General features: G+C 43.9%; 1 long non-coding RNA gene across 3 annotated transcripts; it reads right to left on the minus strand.

Moving 5' to 3' along the window:
- Positions 1–4,880: 4,880 nt before the first annotated feature.
- LOC120097573 (uncharacterized) lies at positions 4,881–18,824 on the minus strand. 3 transcript variants are annotated; one of them, XR_015640122.1, is made up of 4 exons: positions 17,273–18,137; positions 14,177–14,249; positions 7,993–8,097; positions 4,881–6,513 (listed from the first exon to the last, which is right to left on the minus strand). It is a non-coding gene; the product is annotated as an uncharacterized LOC120097573 (long non-coding RNA). The 3 variants fall into 3 exon arrangements; XR_015640123.1 differs by lacking the exons at positions 4,881–6,513; positions 7,993–8,097 and adding an exon at positions 18,306–18,824 and having other exon boundaries at positions 12,837–14,249; positions 17,273–17,935; XR_015640121.1 differs by lacking the exons at positions 4,881–6,513; positions 7,993–8,097 and having other exon boundaries at positions 12,837–14,249; positions 17,273–18,171.
- Positions 18,825–20,050: the final 1,226 nt, after the last annotated feature.

Below are 20,050 nucleotides of genomic sequence, written 5' to 3' on the forward strand. Positions count from 1 at the left end.
GGTTCAGGGGTTCATTGAATTTAGACTGTTAATGAGCGCTAAGCTGGGTAAGGCTGGGGTGGAGCTCAGTGCTGATTACTGAAGCTCAACACAAGTCGATTCCTTAGTTCACAGCTATCTCTTTTTATGGATATGATGTTATTGTATCTGCCATTGGTATTCACTTCAGTGTTTCTGCATGTAAACGTCTACTATGGAGCAAGACTAATCCCTAACACCATTACTGCAAAGGATGGTTGTCTAAGGGATTCTCGAGTTTGTTCCCTGGCATGAACAAAGAATTGAACATCTGGAAAGATAGAAGACCAAGCTATGGAGAAAGGGAAGCTTTTGCACTACCGGGCTGTGAGAAGACTGAGGTTGGAAGTCCTTTCAATGGTATTTTAAAGGGTCCTCGGGTCTTTCCCCTTTTATCAGCCCTGTCTCGATATTGACCCTGTGTCTGCCCATTGTTTTTCCTTAGTCTTCTGAGAACAAGAAGTGGCTGATTATGGGAACCTGCCTTAGCCTTCTCTGCCTACTAGTATTATTCTAATCCCCCTTCATAACCACCATGAAGTGGGACCATGGCCTGGGATGCTTTGGTCTTGGGTTTGGACCCTTGTAATCCCATGCTGCCTTGGTTGCCTAGGTGATTGTAAGCTAAAACTAGAGAACTTGACAAAGACTTTTTCCCGTCTCACCCTGTTTGTGACACACGTACCTTCCTCTTCCTCTTCTTCTCTTTTCCTGGAAGGCACTTCACCCCAGCGCTACAAGAAATAACTCACACAGAAGCTTGGGATGAGAAATAGTCAAGAGTAATAGAACCATCCCAGAGTCAACTATAATACGTTTAACACTTCACACCATCTATTGTTTCAGGTTTACCCTCAGTTCTCCCTGAGCTCGGATGATGTGTGTTGGTGCCCAGTGTGACCGCAGAGAGGGACATTTCACATATTTGAGGTGGAATTTGAATTCATTATTACACTTGGATCTCACAGTTCACATGGGCTACTGTGCCACGCATCCATGAGGGTCTTGATCGAGCTCAGCTCCCCTCATACCAGCTACAGCTGAAAAGAACATCACCTACTTGGAGAGCTAAGTTGATGATGACTTCAAGTCACAAGTCAGGGGTACATTGGTGATCTAGGATTTGGAGAGAGCTATACGATCTTAAAGCATGATTCTTTTCCTTCCTAACAGTGCACGTCATACTATAACAGTAGCTGGTTTCATTCTTAGCAATCAAGGCTCTTTATTTTAACAATCTTGTTTCCAACCTTGGCTGGAGTTTCGTCAACTCCAGGGGTCCTTGTGTCTGTGTCTCTGCCTCAGTGGACAGATGTCGATAGAACTCACACGGTCTCTTTGGGTGAGGACCACACGGGACAAGTTTTAACTGATGGATTCCTTGGGGGTTTGATTATTTTCACGCATACTCCTCTTAGGCTGATTCTTTTAAGTATACGTTGTCTTTACCAATAAGAATGCTTGGTGATATTTATGTGCTTTATGAGTGTGTGGCAGAGCTCTAAAGGAATTGTACGTTAAAAGGATGCTTAGAAGGAAGAGGATAATTTTCAGCCCAATCATCATTGGCCCTTAGTCATAGCTGTGCCTGCCACAGCCTGTTAATACCAGGTGGATGGAACAGAAAACTCTAACAGCCCTCGACCTCATTAGAGAACAAGAGTGAAAGGAAATGATGTCACTGTGAACTGTGGGAAACAGGATAAGAAAGCATGAAAGGGAAGCTGGGAGAGACTGGGGTTATGGGCACAGAAGTCTCTCAGCAGGAGAAGCAGCAGCAGAAGCAGCTTCTTGACTATAGCTACCTCCTAGAGGGTCTGTCTGATTCATTTGGTGTGCGCGAATTGCAAGAAGCAGAAGTCAATGCCAATCAAACACCACTGAGCTACAGATAATTAAAGGGCTGAGAATATTAAGCAGGTTAATGTTGCCTGCGCCTTGGACTGCTGGCCACCTGACCCTACCTGTCCTTGGGGGTTGGAGGTAAGGTCCTGCAGAGTCAAAGACACAGACTCTGGAAGCAGGTGAGAAACACCCCACGCTGATCTTGAACATTACTGCAAGCTCCTTTAACACCCTCCATCCACACCCTATTGGTCCCAAGAAATCATCTCTTCTAAACAGCAGTTCCCGATTGTCCGGCATTGTCTGCACCAGCAATCCTTGTTCTCTCAGGATCCCTCTCCTCAATTAGGTCCCTCTGTAGGAGATGCTTTTGTGGCTGTGCTGTCTCCTGCATTTACATAGAGGCTGCCCCACCATTCCTGTTCCAGGTTGAGACATTTTTCTCTAAGTATACAGACTAAATGATTTAAAGTTTTTTAAAATGTTATTTTAATGAAAAGTTTTTGTTTTTGAGAATTTCATACGTGAGTATGGTTTTTCCATAATTTCTACCCTTTTTCTCCTTCTAATTCCTCCACTCCCTTTCAAATTCATGATGTCTTCTTTAATTATTGTTTTACATTCACACACACACACACACACACACACACACACACAGATGACTACATGTACTGTTGTTTGCATGTACATGTTTTGGTGCTGACCACTGGGATTGGATAACCTATGGGAGGCTCCTCCCTGGAGAAAACCGATTTCCCATCTCTCAGCAGCCAGCGATTCTCTGCCTTCACTCATCTAGGGTGGACCTTGTGCAATTTCCCCGTTCATATTGTCTTGTCGATGGGTGTGATCATTGCTCGGGTCTCGCTTATGTGACCGTGTTGTTGAGATTTCGTGTGTGTGGAATCCGTGTCACGTGTAGAAGATGCTGTCTCACACCAGTTTCTGACTCTTACAGTCTTCCTGCCCCATCATCCGTCATGTCCCCGAACCTTAGGTGTCGAGCTTGCGCTTGAGATGTATCACTGGGAATGGGCACCCTGGGTCACTTACTTGACGAATTTCTGGTGGTTTTGGATCTCTGTGGCCCTGCCTATCTGATGCTAAAAAGAAGCTTCTTTGTTGAGAGGTGAGAGCTACAGCTACATGAACGGTTACACACTGGGTATTTGAAATGCATTTAAGAAAGGCAGAACCACAGCAATAACTTTTTCTTGTTCGCCTTAAGAGCTCTACATCTACAGCTCACATTGAGTAAAATATCCAGGCACTATTGACACAACAGAACAAACTACCATTCGCTCTACAATTGTATTGATAAGCCTTTTAGAGGGAAGAGCACAAAACGGCGTCAGGTGGCAAGGGGATGTTCCCAATATGGACGACCAAGCACACTCAGGCATCTTACCCACTGTGGATCTCAGATCGACAGTTTCCACTGAAGTCCATCTGAGTCAAACAAATTCTCTCGCCAAGTCCCATAGCTGGAATCCTCAGCCACGAATGGGGCCTCCTAACACCACAGAGGGAACGAACCAGGGAGGTGGCAGTTAGGGTGGGTCTTGACTCATTTTCTAGGACAAGGATTAATGCTCTTGCTAGTGTATACCCACTGGGGTTCCATGAATTCTAAAGCTTTCTGATTTAGAATGTTGTCTCACGCTGTTGTTGTGCATGTAGTGTACACACTCAAGCCTTGAAGTGTGGCTGAAGTAAGATTAAAGCCACACCAGTCTTGTCGCTGTTGGTTGTGTCCAACCACACGGTAAATTAAAAAAAAAAAGGTTACTTGTAGCGGCTGGTGTTCTCTTGCTAACTGGGTTATCCAAAAAACCTGTTCGCAGCATGCCGCAGGCTAAAAGGAAGCCCGCCCCCATCTGGATTTGATTGGCAATAAAGAATTGCGGCACAGCCAATGGCTGGGCAAAGGGAGAATGGGTGGGACCCTTAGAGTTGCCTGGGCTAAGATGTAGGAGGAAACAATCTCCAGGGCCCGGGAGAGACAGATTTACAGAGGGGAGCTCATCCAACATGTAGGTGTAAAGGGAAAGCGGTCCCCGGAAGGGCTGCCCAGAAACGTCTGAGGCAGCAAAGACCAATAGGCTTTACAGGGCAAAAAAACAGGGGAGCAAAGTTAAAAGTAGATTTAGAAAGCGTTAAGCCAGGAGTACCAGAGGGAAGGTCGTGCTAGCCAAGAAAGGCTTAGAAGTGCCCAACCATTGAGCTAGTAAGGCATGTTAAAAATAAGCTAACCTCAGTCTGTCTGTCTGTTTGTCGGTCTCTTCTCTGTCTAGGTCTCTCTGTCCCTCTGTCTCTCTCTGTCTCTGTCTCTGTCTGTCTCTGTCTCTCTGTCTCTGTCTCTGTCTCTGTCTCTGTCTCTCTCTCTCTCTCTCTCTCTCTGTGTGTGTGTGTGTGTGTGTGTGTGTGTGTGTGTGTGTGTTTCATTTGTGGATCCAAAAATAGCTCCTGGGCAGGTGCGTGCCTGCATGGGACCAGCCGAGAGCCAAAGCCCTGTAGCACTGTAACAAAAACTCACTGCTACAGTTACTCATAGTGTTTACTTGCAAACTAGGCATCAGACTACAAATGGAGCATGCTGTCACACCAATAACTGGATTTGCATATATACAAGGTCACCATTGGTTAACAGCAATGTCTCAGACTGGCTTTAGGGCCCCACTATGCAATCTGTAGGAACTTGGGCTGGATAGAAAGTGTGTCAGCCTTGGTTTCTTTGTCTGTGAAATGGAGTGGTGAGAGCTCTTTATTCAAAGAGTCACTGTGAATTTCTAGTGGACTAGAAACATTCATGCCACTGACTGGCACAGGGTGTGTCGTAGGCTTGGAGTGTTGAAGGGACAAGGTGAGTCCATTTCCGTTGGCATTGAGAGTGATGTAGCCTGCTGCCTGTGTTTAAAGTGTCAGGGCCCTGATGAGGCGGATGTTATGAGCCCCTTTCAACAGTGTTCTTGACCTATTCTTTAAAAGTCTGTACGAGGAGAATGAAAGCTAAATAATTCATAAAGGCAAACATTTACTCAGCTTACAGATTTGGAAACACATTAAACAAGGCATCAAGCTTCTGGTTTTGGCTGGGAACGCCACAGCACAAAGTGTAGAAGTGGGAGTGTGTGGAATAGAGGCCGCTTGGTCAGAAAGTGAGACACAGGCACCAGGCTGGAGAGTAACATCTGCTGTCATGACAACTCACCCATTCTCAGGAGAACTGGATTAATCCCTTCCTGAAGGTGAAGAGCACACATGACCTAGTTACCTCTTAAAATGCCCACCATTTCTCAGTTCAGCTTCACCGGGATCCAGACTCCAGCAAATGGGAAATTAAGGGACAAACAATATTTTGACAAACATGCAGTGTAAAATATTACATTGTAGTGAATAATAATTGTTACTTTATGATTATAAAAATGATATAAAATAGCCAGCCATATAGAAATTTGCTCAGACAAATGAAGAAGGTGAAGTCACATGATTCCTGACCTCCCTCAATTACATGATCCTCTTATAGTCAGATGTAAGATTCAGGCAAATGGATGGAACTAGAAAATATCATCCTGAATGAGGCAACTCAGACCCAAAAGGACATGCATGGTATGTATTCATTGATAAGTGAATATTAGCCAAAAAAAAAAATACAGACTGCCCATGATACAATCCACAGACCTTAAGACATTTAACAAGAAGGAAGACCCAAGAGAAGGTTCTTCAGTCTCACTTAGAAGGGGGAACAAAATAATCATGGGAGGGAGGACCTGGATGGGAGAGGGGAGGGTGAAGGGAAAGGGGGTCAGGATCAGAAGAGAAGCCAGAAGGCCAGGATAATGACTTGAAATATGCAACTGCTGCGGGCGGGACTTGGGGAGAATGGGGGCAACCTCTCGAAAGTCCCAGTGACCTGGGATGTGAGAGGCCACCAGGACTCAATGTGGGTGATCTTAAGTGAAATGCCCAACAGTGGGGAGATCGAACATGGAGAGACCACCTTCAATAGTTAGCCTGGGCCCCAGTGGAGGGATGGGGATAACAACCCATCTTCAAAATTTTCAACCCAAAATTGTAACTGTCTGAAAGAAATACAGGGACAAAAATGGAGCAGAGACTGAAGGAGTGGCATCCCTCTTCAAAGCCAACTTGCTTCAACATCTGGGTTCCCCTGCTCCCCGGTTCTATACAGTACACAGACTTTTAAAGTTAAGGTTTCTTAGGATTGCTATGGTGGGCTGAAGGAATAAATACAAATGAAAGGACCCCCACCCTCGCCTGTGTGATCCCAGAAGCTGCCGTGTCCAGTCTGTGAAAGAGAAGGCATGGTTTCCCTTAGCACTCCAGGCCAAACAAAAGGCTGTGTCTCACTATTGCTACATCTAACCCTTTATTCCAAAGGAATCCTGAGGCTGTCTGAACCCACCGGTGTTCAGAAGGAGCACAGGGCTTCTTCCTTCCTGTGGAATTTAGGGAAAACGTTGCAGCTCCTTGTTGGTCACACTGCTAGCTTGGGGCGACTCTTGGAACACAGGGATGTTATTCTTCACTAAGCAGAGAGAAAATGGAGTCTGGAAAGCAGCAAGTACCTCAGCCCTTTCTCCTCCTGTAGTTGTTTGCCTGTCTTCATTTTTTCTTCCCCCTGAAACACTTCAAAAGCCCCATCCAAAATAAAGGTAACAGTTAAGGTTAATGTCAACTGGAAAAGACACTCTGTAAGTAAGGATGTCACCACAGGGGATGTCTTGTGTGTGATGAAGGGTCTTTAAGGGAGAATTCAGTCTGCCCCATGTGGAAGGAAGCACTGAAGCTGCCACCCAAAGGCCCATGCATGTGATGCTTGTTTTGCCTTCCATGAGTATGGCTCTGCTTGTTCAGAAGTCTTAGTGACAAGGGAGAGATGAGGATATAACATCTCCTCACTGTTACATCACAGGATATAACAATCATTTGATTGAAACCATGCTAGTCTTCTTCCTGTCACTGTCAGAAGTATACCTGAAAATCTATGGGAAGGGTCACTTGACTGATGGTTTCAGAGGATCTGTGGACCCACTGCTTTGGAACCAACACAGCACAAAGTATTAAGCTGTTGTGAATGTGTGGAGAAGAGGCAACTCACTTCCTTCCTGATGAGAGGATGAGAGAGAAGGAAAGAGGGATGGATGGATGGAGGGAGGGAGGGAAGGAGGGAGAGAAAGAGACACAGAGACAGAAAGACAGACAGAGAGACAGACAGACAGAGAGAGAGAGGGAGGGAGGGAGAGGTGATGATAGATAGGTAGATGTTAGATGAAGGATATTTGGTAGATAAATAGATCATAAATGATAGATTGATGAGAGATATATAGATGTTAGATGTTAGCTAGATAGATGGCAGATGATAAATAGATTATAGATTATAGATGATAGGTAGATAGATGAAGGATAATAGATAGGTGATAGATGATAGATAAATAGATAGATGTTATATAGAAGGTAAACAGATGATGGATGGTTAGCAGGTGATAGATATAAATAGAAGATAGGAGATAGATGACAGATGATAGATGATAGATTATGATGATAGGTAAATAGATGAAGGATAACAGATAGATAATAGGTGATAGATAGTAGATAAATAGATGTTATATAGAAGATAGAAGATAGGTGGTTAGTAGACAGGTGATAGATGATAAATAGATACGGATACAAATGAACAAAACACAGCCTTCAAAGGCACTTCCCCAGTAGCCAGTTTTCTCCAACTAAGCTCTTCCAAACTCTCACTCAGCCATGAACCCATTAGTCACAGGAATGAAGACCTTGCCCTGGTCATCATCCCTCTCTCAATAGCTCTGCCCTCTGTGACAAGCAGTGTACACCTATTGTCATCTTAACTCATTAGGAACAACCTATACAATTACACAAGTGTCTTCCACTAGGCATTTCCCCAAGGTCATGTTAGAATATCTGTACAATTTTATTCCAAAAACTTCTGATGTTGTTTTCTTTGAGTCAATCCCCTTTTATGTCTCCTGCTGCTGGGAGAAACCTACAATGGTTTTCTGAAATTCAGAAAATCCCTGACACTTTCCATCCATCTGACTAAACCTAAATCACCATGAATACAAAAAATGAAGAATTCACCTTGGCTTTGAAGCCTCATGCCCCAGTTAGGTTAGGCAGACAGTGGCAGACGGTGTCTCTCACTGTACATTGGTTAGGGCTGTAGTAGACAGCCTCAGCAGCTATCTGAGGAAAGAAAAGAACAATACAATATGTAAGGTTCTGAGCAGTGAGTAGGAATTTTCTCAGTATCACAAAAAAAAAAAAAATGAAGGAGCGTTTGTGACACAAAGACGGCAGAGTGTGCAAAGGCGCTGTGGAGAGCTCATGCAGTGCAGGATGAGGCACAGCTGAACCGTGGGGCAGGAAAGACAGACGAACAGCACTCACGGCGTGGACATGCCTGCTCCCCAGAGCGATAGTCAGCTGGGAACAGAACCATATAAACTTATAAGGACATATCGAAAGTCCCATTTGAAAGAAATGAACCTTAAAGGTTATGGCTATTTGGAGGAGTTTTAAATATTTTCACTTTTATAGGGCAGATGGAAAGAATTTTTAATTTCACTTGATGAATTCATTTTGGAGTGTTCGGGACAGTGTTTCTCTGTGTGTCCCTGAGTGTCCTAGAACATGCTCTGTAGACCAGGCTGGCCTCCGTCTTAGACATCTTCCCACCTCTGCCTCCCAAGTGCTGGGATTAGACTCCAACGTCAGCATGCCCAGAGAACTGAATGGATTTTCAAATAAAGGAACCTAAGTTTACTCATGTGCTATAGTCGTTGAGTAACACACATATAGGCCAGAGATCAGTTTAAGGCTTTCTCTGTGGCACAATCACAACAGTCCAAAGAGTAACTTGCCAGCAACTGGATCTTTATTTTAAAACCCACTGTGGTTTTAAAATGGGAGAATTGGGTTGTGCTGTTTGGAAGCCTCAGAAGGCCACTCTAGACGACCTTGGAGTGTTTTTTCTGTGTCTTGTATGTACTATATAATAGAGTGTGTATAGGATTTGAACTCAAGGCCTTTCTTCTTCACTCTATCACAAAGGCAGTCCTCATGGGCAAGAAACCAGGACTCATTCAACATTTTATTAATTAATGTATGAAAAAATAACACACACACACACACACACACACACACACACACACACACACACACATGTTCATCCTAACTTAAGGACTGGGGGCCAAGCATCCTTGAGGATGAGATGAGATTGTTTTTGTTTTCTCTGTGTTCTTTCCCACTATTTTTCACACACAAACATACATTCTCTACTTCTCGCTGAGTTTGGAATGTGCCCATGGATGCAATGAAGAAAACTACAAAGTCAAAGACTAGTGCGTTTGCCAATGAATGCCACGTAGGGCAGAAAGACGGGGTGTGGCTCATCACCTTGTTTCTCCAGTGTCATGCTTAATATTTGCCAACTCCGCAGGATCTAGAGCCCCCGAAGAGGTCCGTCCTCTGACATACTAGTATAGATTAGGTTAATTGAGATCTTAAGCCCCACCTTAACTGTGGGCCTCACCATTCCCTGGGCTGAAAGTGAGAAGGTAGAGAGTGTTGACACTCATAGCTCTCTCTAATTCCTACCTGCAAATGCAATATGACCACCTGCCCTAAGTTCCTGCGGCCTCGACTTCCCCGATATAACACACTGTTCCATTGATCTATTGGCTACAGTCAGCCTGCTTCTGCTTAGGCAGCTTTTGTCCCCCGTAGCCTGAGTTGTATCAATTAAGAAATCCCAACCATTATGAGCTAAGCTGTACCCTCACAGTCAGGGTTGTCTTTGAGATTCGAGATAGGGCTGGCTCGTAAGTTCCCTTAAAACTCAGTGATCAGTGATTGTGTCCCAAGCTCACGCTTTTGTACGCCGTTGCCAACCCCACATTTAACACAGGTGACACGGTGTTCTTCAAAGATTGACTCCGTTTTTTCTCCCAACATGCTACAATGACTGGTCTGCAGGCACTGCACGCCATTTAAAACATCTCCTAGGGTCCAAAAGAGATTTTCCTTGGCCAGAAGGGGATGCAGGCCCCGCTGTTCTTGGCCTGGCTCGCCAGCGGGGCTGTGGGTACAGCCCATTAACATTCTTACCTGCTGTTAATTGAAAGGATACCGTCTCTCACCATTTACTTCTTTTTTTTTTTTTTTTTTTTTTTCCGGAGCTGGGGACCGAACCCAGGGCCTTGTGCTTCCTAGGTAAGCGCTCTACCACTGAGCTAAATCCCCAGCCCCACCATTTACTTCTTACATGGCCCAAGGATCGTGCTGACAAACATTGATCTTCCGGGAAGTAGCACAAATGCATGACGATTAATATATTCTGTCCTGTTATTTCAGAAGGACAGCTGGATTGCTCTGCCAGGAGGCAGGTGACCCAGGTAGTTCAGGCTCTGCCTTCTTGGTTCTGTGGCTTGCTTTTGAACTTGCAATGCTCATTAGCATGAAAACTAATAATAATAAAAATGCAGTGTGGGTAACGGCATTTCTCCGGGCAGCTTCCAGGAGAAGCCTGGACAAATGAACAACTGAGATGGGGGTGTGTCGGTAACTCCAAATGCACTGGTATCCCTGTGAGCCGTCCTCGTCCTGCATCTTTCTCAGACTTGCCAGCTGAGCATCTAATTTTATTTCCACAAGTAGCATGATTTATTGGACAGAGTTTAGAACATCAATTATATATTTAGTTTCTTCTACTGATATCCTAATTTTCTAGTCCCGAATAGAGGAAATAAAATCTGAAGACTCACCTATGCTATTTTTGTTTCTTTATAAACCGAGAGGTAACGGAAACAAAGGAATGCAACACCGACCTTTCCAGGGAAATGAAGATGACTTGATTTGAAATTTATATTGCGTTGTTTTAGTCTCTGATGTACTAACAGCTAACCGGGGTGGAAGGCACCTGGTTATCACAGGCGCTAAACAGGTTAGGGAAGAAGTTATAGTTGTTGAAAGTTGGTTATCATTAAGCCCAGAGAAAATTCAGACTTGAAAATTTACAAGTTACCAGTGAGACACGGTCGACTCTCAATTAAATTTGATTTGTAAAAGTCGGGGAGTCACTAGACAACTAATTGTCGTGCTCTTTCCCCGCGGAAAGGCCACCTTTCCTGCTCCCAGCTTTGTTCAGTTGCCTCAGTTGCCTGTGACTCTTTGTGCAGGATTGACGCCTCATAGACTTTTTCCTGTACAATTTCACGTGTTCATTCGTGTTCTCTTTGTTTAGCTCCAAGTTCAGGAGATCATCTTGGGAGACTTTTTAAGTGTGGCGTCTGACATTACTAGGGGACAGAGTCACTGATCCTCTGGGTTCTTAAAATCTTCCCACTCCCTCTTCTGCAATGCTCCCTGAGCCTTTAGATGTGGCAGGGCTTTGTATCCCGGGCTACACAACTCTGCATGTTGATTGGCTGTGGTTTATGCAACTCTGCATGTTGATTGGCTGTGGTTTCTGCAGCTCTGCATGTTGATTGGCTGTGGTTTTCTGCAGAGGTCTCTGCTGCCATGAGAGGTTTCTTTAGCGAGGGGTGAAGACTACAGTTTTCACTGGTATAAGGACACATGTTTATAGATTCTTATTAGGGATGGTGCTGCTTTAGTAAGCTAGTGGTTGGAGATTCTCCTCTAAAGACCAGGACTTCACTGGCACTGAGTACTTAGATTTCCTTTATCAGGCATACCCTCCTTCGTGTTGAACAGGTCTGAAGTTCAATTAGAGAGCGATTTGTTACCACCAGGGTATGCAGGCCAATACCACACCCTTAGGGTTATTGTGCCATGCTGGTGGTTGATATGGTTACAGGCATCATGGCGAGGTAGGACTGTTGTTTGCTTGCAAGGTAGCTTCTGGTACTAGGAAAGCTAGTCCTTAGGGAGGGGGCACTTATGTCAGCCCTGGAAACATGTGTGCAAGTCACATGACTTGTACTCAATAGGTTATATTTTGGAATATATATGTATATACAAATACACACACACACACACACACACACACACACACACACACACACACAGTAACAAAGCCATAAAATTGGAGGGCAGAGAGGGGTGTGTGGGAGGGTTTAGAAGGGGGAAAAGGAAGGGAGTTGCTTCTGTTTTGTTTTTATTTTTTGTTTTTAATTAAAGCACAGCCTTTAAAATAAGCATTAAAAAAAGTTCAAAGTCTGTGAATGAATCTTGGCTTTGGGTAAGAAACAGAGAACAGCGTAATGCCGATGGCGATGTACAGGGTGACTTACTTAGGTCAGTCAGGGTTCAAAAACCATGGAGTGGGTTCTATTTATGTGTGATAGGAATAAGATAAAAATCACACCACGCATAAATATATTCTTCTACTAATTACACATTTCCAGTGGTAAAAAATTTTATGCCGCCAACCCTCCCTGTGTGAGAACATATTTTGAGAAATTTCAATTCCCGATTCTTGACTCAGACAACTGTTTCTAAGCTTCTTCTTGTTGACCTTTGGATTTTGTCATTGTCGTTGTTATTGTTGGATATCATGATATTATTCCAGCTGTTATAATGGGTCTGTGTCCCCTCCTTCATGTATGGGTAAGTGTTCACGTGTGCTTGTATGAGTACACGTGGAAGACAGAGGTTGTCTCCAGTGTTCTCCCTCAGGGACCATTCTCCTTTTCTTTGTGACAAGAGCTCTCAGTGGCCTGGGATTTCCCAAGTAGGTTAGACTGATTGTCCCCAGATCTGCAGGACCCACCTGTCCCAACCTCCCCAGTGCTGAGATGACAAGCCCATATCTCCACACTGGCTTTTTCTATGTGGGTTCCAGGAACTGATCACAAGCCCCTTGAGCTTGCAAGGAGAGCATTGTATGGACTGGGTTTTTCTGTGAGCCTACATGTATTTTTAATATTATTATATAAGACACAATACCAGGACCAGCAGAATTGCCAGTTGCACACTTTATTGAATCCTTCATAAGATGAAGAATATATTCAATAAGAAAATTGAATTTAATTCATAATGTGACACGCCATTTGCGTGTGTAATGAGAGCTGTCCCGCTCTCCTGCCCCTCTATCGGGTGTTTTTACTCTTATCTCAGGTCACAGAATGCAGCATTTAAGGAAGATTCTATATGATATGCTGCTCATTACTGAGGAGCACATATTTAAGCCACCTCTCTCTTCGCAGCACCTCATCTTTCCAAGAAGAATCAGACTCCAGGCTCTCCTGGCCCCTGAATTATGTTAGAACAAACCTCATCTCAGTGCTGTTTGCTTTAAGGTAACTTGGGCTTAGGAAAAATATCCTCTAATGCATCATTGTTGTAAGATAATTTCCTTTTTAAAATAACCTGCCCTCTAAGGATACATTTTAAAGGGCACTAAATAGTAATAATATATAATAGATAGTAAAAAGGGTTTGTAGGTAATTCCAAATGGACTTAGAAACACAAGATCCCTATCATCTCTTTATCATCAATCAATCAATCAATCTATATATCTATCATGTCTATTAATATATCTATTTCTACTATCATCTATCTATAATCTACCTATCTATCCAACTATATATTTTTATCTATAGTCTATCTATCCAACTATGTATTATCTATCATCTATCACCTATAATCTATAATCTGACTATCATTTATTATCATTTATAATCTATCTATATCTATAACCTATTAATCTATCTTCTATCTGTTTTCTAATCTATCTGTCTGTCTATCTATCTATCTATCTATCTATCTATCTATCTATCATCTGTCTATCATCTGTCTATCCATCTAACATCTTCCTCTCCATTTTGTTCTCTTCCTCCCTCTCCTTCTCTGTCTTTCCCTTTCTGTATCCCTGCTCTTCCATAGAGTTACATGCTAACAGAATTCTTTTCTCATTTACTGTAAACCGCATAAAAGATTGTTGCTTCTCTACTGCTGACATTTTAATTTAAATTTTCATTTTCTCCTAACTCACACTTTTACCTCTCATGTTAACACAGTTGTCAAGGTAACACTTGCTTCCTTTGACTGTGCTTGAGCACTGTAGCCTTGGGTATGGGCTCCTTTTCTGGATGTTCTGCCTTGCTACAACCCAAGGTTATACACAGGTGGGTCCCAGTCCCCTCCAATGTGCAGGAACAGCAGAGAGATTCCACAGAGAAATTTGAAAAGGGAGTAGAGAAAATTTGCAAGTCGATCCCTCATGCAAACATCTCTAACCTTTAGAAAGAGAAATCTGAATTTCTCCCCTGAAGCTGAAGTTGTCAATGCGCTTACATACCCAGTCCTTTTTATTTCTTCCTGAGAAAGGCAAGTGACACACGAGGAACTCTTGTTTTATTGTTCTCTGAAGTCTGAAAAAAAGGTAAAACAAAGCAAAAGAAAAATAACTTTGCTGCCTTGTTTTTATGCATGCAAAAATTTTTTAAAAAATCGATTACTTTTCTGGGAAACGTGCTTCTTAAATAGCTCAGATGATTCTTATATTATAAGAATACTACTTATGAGCCTTTACCCTGCAATCAGCACCTGAATCGGGTTACAGGATGGCAACCAAAAGGCAGATTCTAAACCAGTGCTTCAGAAGGGCTCCTGGGGGGTTGGGGATTTAGCTCAGTGGTAGACTGCTTGCCTAGGAAGCTCAAGGCCCTGGGTTAGGTCCCCAGCCCCGGAAAAAAAAAAGAACCAGAAGGGCTCCTGGTTGCCTTCGGACCTCCGGGCAGCCTGCATCTGGGGCTCTCTGGATGGCCGGCCTCTAAGTCCTTTCCGGCTCCAAGATGGCTCAACACATTGAACTGTCAGGAGCTCCATCAGCTGTGATTCCTTGTTCTGTTTGCTGAAGCAGCCACATTTGATGATTTAAAAAAAAGACTTTTCTCTTCTTTTGGCTATAAATGCACATGGGCTTTCTACCCTGGAGACTTGAGGATACTCTTTCAAACAACCCCTTTTCATTTTTATGTGGAAACAAAGACCAGGATCAGAATAAAAACAAAACAAAACAAACACAGCAAGCAAACAAAACTAAACAACCAATCTTGTCTAAAATCAGGCAGGGTTTCTTTTTCTTATGTGAATTCTCAGACAGTGAAGTCGCTACTCTTTCATTCACTTTGAAGTCCCTTAATGGAAAGAGCCGTGCCTCTGTCACCCATCCATGTGGGAAGTCCACCAGAACCGGGCTTGGTCCAGAATGCTTGTCTCCTCACAGGAAGCCTTGGGGAGCAGGGAATTATGCTTTCTTCATCTCTCAGGGTTTGCCCATTTATACCAGAAGGTCTCTCTCATGTGCACACAGCTCACACCTGAAGGAATCTCCCATGTGTGCACAGTTCATACCTGGTTTTTCTCATGTGCATACAGCTCACATCCAGAGGTATCTCTTGTGTGTACACAGTTCACATCTGAAGGTATCTCTCTCTTGTGCACACAGCTCACACCTAAAGGTATCTCTCAAGTGCACACAGCAGTTTTCATATTATTTGCCCCTAAACATGGACAGCTAGGATATGCCCATTCCCAAGAACCTCTCAGATCCGGAACTCTAAGTGTGTTATTGCTGCAGACAGGGATGCCACAAAGCAGAAGACAGACATAAAGTGAAGAGGAAAAGAAGTCTTGCAGGGAAATGAGAAAGCGGTGTGCAGATAGACTCAGAAAACCAGTGAGGCCAAGCCCTTTATCTACATCTGGAGTTGAGGCTTGGGTTCAGAGCCCATGGAGTCCCATTTTCTGAGGGCAGTTTCTGCCTTTTGTAAACATATCTCTAAAGTTGCTTTTGAATATAAACTTGCAGGAGTCTTTACCTGCTGCTGAAGCCTTGTCTGTGTGGAACCTTCATCCATGTAACCCCCCCTCCCTTTTACTTCATGTTTTGAATGTTCTGACATTTTATTGCTTTCTTTTTTCCCTGTGTTTTATTTTTCATGGAAGTTATATTTCTCTGTTATGTTTTAGATGTTTGTCATGGGTATTTTACCAGGCATAGAATTTAAAAGTAATACCTTCAACCATCCTATAAATAGCGTACGGCACGTCCTGCACGTGCTACTTCTGCTCCTTGTTAAATTTCTCCAGTAATTCGAGTCTGCATTGCTTCCTAGAATCACTGTGGCCATGTTAGTGATGCACTGTAAGTCTCCCCCCCCCTTTTAAATACTTGTGCTTTCCATCCCCTTTTTTTGTGCCTTCGATTTTTCATCCACGAAAGGGGATTGCAAGATTCTACATCTGATTGAGCTTAGTGAATCTTTCTGCAAACACCCGCATTTGGCAGAAGGCTCCACAGCTGCCTGAGACTTTCTCATGGAGGGTTCACCTCCTACCTAAGCATACACTTTCCCTGTCCAGGTCTGCTCTGAAAAACATCCTCAAGTAGTGGGATCTCCTCCCTTCATAGTCTCACTCTGTGTGTCCCAGGGAAGCTTCACTCCTGATGACTCCATTGCAGAATCCCTTGTCCCTGCTGATAGCCATTGGTGTGCCTTACCTCGTAGACTGTTCTCTCGGTATTTCTTATGTTCAGTCTCGAGTAAGCATCACGCCTACACACACACACACACACACACACACACACACACACACACACACACATACTACCCAGGTTGAGCACCAACTCCCCCCCTCCCCATTCATAGCCACTACCCAGGCTGATGCCATTGCTAAAACTGTCTGTAGAGTCCTTTTTAAAAAATAGATAAATAAATTAATTAATTAATTAAATAAAATAAATAAATAAATAAATAAATAACGAAAGCAAGAGAGAGAGAGAGAGGAAGGAAGGAAGAAAGAAAGGAAGGAAGAAAGAAAGAAAGAAAGGAAGGAAGAAGGAAAGAAAGAAAGAAAGAAAGAAAGAAAGAAGAGAAAGCTGTGCTCTGAGGTTCTGGGGAGGTTTTATGTGCACTCTGCCTTCAATGGCAAACCCTACAGCACAATTGTGCTTTGAGAGTAAGACAAACTACTGAAGCATCACTGAAGGAAGAGTGTGCTTTCAGCCATTTTACATGTATTTTATTTTCTTCTTTAAGAATTCCCTTCCCTTCGGCATAGAGACTGAACTTCACAGTATCTTGCACCAACTCGCACTGTCTGTTGACACTTCAGTGTTCCCTCTCCTGGGCTTTGGTAGTCAGATGTGGGGTGACGAGGACTGTGCTGTCGTGTTTTCTGGGATAATAACATCTGCTGGGCACTGCTGGACTTGCCTGGCACAGATCCGGACATCTGCCAATCATATTCCAAGGGCACGAGCTCTTGTCTCACTTGCTGAAGTTAAGTGCAAGCCCTGTACCCAGTTTCTGACAGAGAACACTGTGGGAGAAGGAAACAGAACAGGATTTTCAGAGAAGCTAGAGTCAGGCACTGTCTTGTTACATACCTCCTTTGTCTCCCAGGGATGCTGGGACATAAGTGTGACAGCCAGTCTATCTGCTGGTGGTCCTCAGAAGTGGGAAGTCAACATGAAGCTGTCACAGAAAGTCACACGGTTTCAAACGCTGCTCCTTTGGTCAGCCCAGCACTGGGCACTTTTTTTTTAGACTTGAAACCATGTTTGAAGATGACTCCTTCAGGGTGTCACTGGTGTAGGAAATGCTTCTGTTCTTCTTTTCCTTCACCGGTTCAGTACAGAAAGCCCAGGGCTGATCTCCCAACAGCTCACTTGCAAGGCGTCCTGCACAGTGAGATTTGGAAATGCTTCTGTCTTCAGGCCAACTGATCCACTTGCAAAATTCTAGTGACACAGAGATGAAATTCAGTGAGCACATTCATGTCTGTGCCTTCAGGGACTGTGGGCTGCGGGGGTCTCCTGGCCAAGGCTGGGCGGCTGTGTGTAGTTCAAGCGCATAGCTGAGTACACTCATCCTGAACATGTTGTCTGCTGAAGGTTGTTATCATGGTAGCTCGTTCTGTGTTTGCTTGCTGCTCCGTATTAAGGGGACTTCAACTGTCTCGAGTCCTCACTCAGTTTGTTAACTAAACATAATCGAGTCCTTCTTGGAATCACGATTGTATACAAATTATTGAACTTAAAACTGCCTTGCTAAGTTGAGAAGAAGAAAAAAAACCCCTTTGTTATTATTCTGTCTAAGCTCCGCCTCCACAGCTACCTAGCAACAGCCAGGTATGCTCCGCCCCACAGTTGCCTGGCAACGGCCAGCCGTGCCTGACTATTAAGGGGGCTTCTTGCCCCCTCCTCATTCTCTTCCTCCTCTCACTCTTGCTCCTCTCTCACCCTCTTCTCTTTGTCCCTTCTCTCCCCATCCCCCACCTCCCTCCACCTGCTCATGGCCGGCCTTTACTTCTCCCCTCTTCTACTCTGCTTCTCTCATTAAACCTCTCCACGTGGAACCATGTTGATTTGGTGTGTTCTGTCTGGACGTGAGCGGAGATTTAGACCCCAACACCCTTACCTTATGAGTTGTATTTTATTCTACAATTCTATAACCAGAAAATACAGAACGCTGTAAAGATAACCGAGCTTGGTTCAGATGCTCTCTGTGTCTTCAGGTCGCTTGTCACTGTTTAGTACATGCAGCTCCTTGCTCTGAGGGGAAGAACACTTTCCAAGGCACTACCTGCCTGAGAGCAACTTCCTGGCAGACCTGGGAGACAGCAGCTGCCCCTTAGGATGTCTGCGGAACTCAGAAAAACTGAAATCTTAATGCAATCGCCCATGATAAGCTCGTTCCAAGGAGGGCAGGACACTGGGTATTAATCAGTGTTTGAGAACACTGAGGCAGATCTTGTGAGCTTTTTTGACGGACCTGCCATCCTGGAGAGATTATGCCTTTCCAGCATACTCATCAAACATTTTGCCAGAGTACCATCAGGGCTCTTCACCATGGACACCATGAAGGCAGCCTGCCAGGAGTAGACTACAGCAGAGCCCAGGACTGCTCAGCCATGTGCTGGCAAGTCTGCGTCACTGTGTAAGCAACTTGGTGTCAGCTGTGTGTCACGTGAAAGGCACTCTGGCACAGAAAGTCAGTGGTGTTATTCATAGTGGCAGGGTATCTTTCACATTTACTCCTGACCTTTATGCCTTCCTCCCTCCTCTGAGAAGTTATAGTTTGAAGATGGGTTTCTGCTTCTTTCCTCTTCTCTGGATAAACCATTTCCACCGACTCTGTCTCACTTGTTATCATTAAGTCTACATGAGAAGTGTTTTAAGCTTCTTAATGAGATGCTTCATTGAGAAACTAATTAGCACAATAGATGGAGAACGTGACATGCCCACCGCTCACCGTGCTTGCAAGTAGTTTACAGATAACACACGGCATACTACATACAGCAATAGTGAAAATGACCAGAGCATCCAAGCACCATCTCATGGGACCCTAGTGAAGTCACAGGGATGCTACAAAAGCAGAAAGAGACACGCTTTTCCTGAATGCAGGGGTGTTGCAGCATAGAGGGCCACTTTAAGAACAAGGGCACAGGGACAATTGATTCTATTTTTTTTTTAACATGCTCAAAAGGAGAGGGAAAGACAGTCAGTCTTCAAGAAGGCAGACTTGAGGGTCTACATGTAAGGACTAGGCAGTGCTAGTCAGTTCTGCACATTGACTCACCTTAGGAACAATGTATGAGGTGTGGCCATTCATGGGGAAACGACCAGTATCAAAGTCATGCCACAAGTTAACTGATTTATGAAAAAGAACCAGTTCAGCCTGAGGAAGTCCACCTGGTAGGCGGGACAATTGTCTTTCAGTCATGATGTTCTTTGCCTTGATTATCCCTACTCAAGATCCCCAGCTTCCAGTCAGTGACATTGTTGGCAGAATTTGTAACTCAGCCTCATGAAGTGTTTATGGGGCAACCTGCAAGGCCTTCAGGGCTTTATTTAGACCCTACCATGACTAGGGAGTCTGAGTAGGGAATGGCACTTGGTAATTTTTTTCCTGATGTTTCTTTTTGCCCTTGCCACATTCAGATTTACAAATGTGAATGGCCATTCTTCATTGCTTTAGGCATGCCATGTAAGTGTGATCAATATACACTGTAATTCTATACACAAGAGACCACTAATTCAATTTGTGATTAATGTCATACATACCCCATACATTGAGGGATACCCTGGACTACCTTTTCCATACTGGGAGTTCCCATGTAAATCTGTCTTTCTTGTTTCTCCTAACTTCTTTTGTCTGGGGAG

Source organism: Rattus norvegicus, chromosome 16, assembly GCF_021556685.1.
Source record: "Rattus norvegicus strain SHRSP/BbbUtx chromosome 16, alternate assembly SHRSP_T2T, whole genome shotgun sequence".
NCBI lineage: Eukaryota > Metazoa > Chordata > Mammalia > Rodentia > Muridae > Rattus > Rattus norvegicus.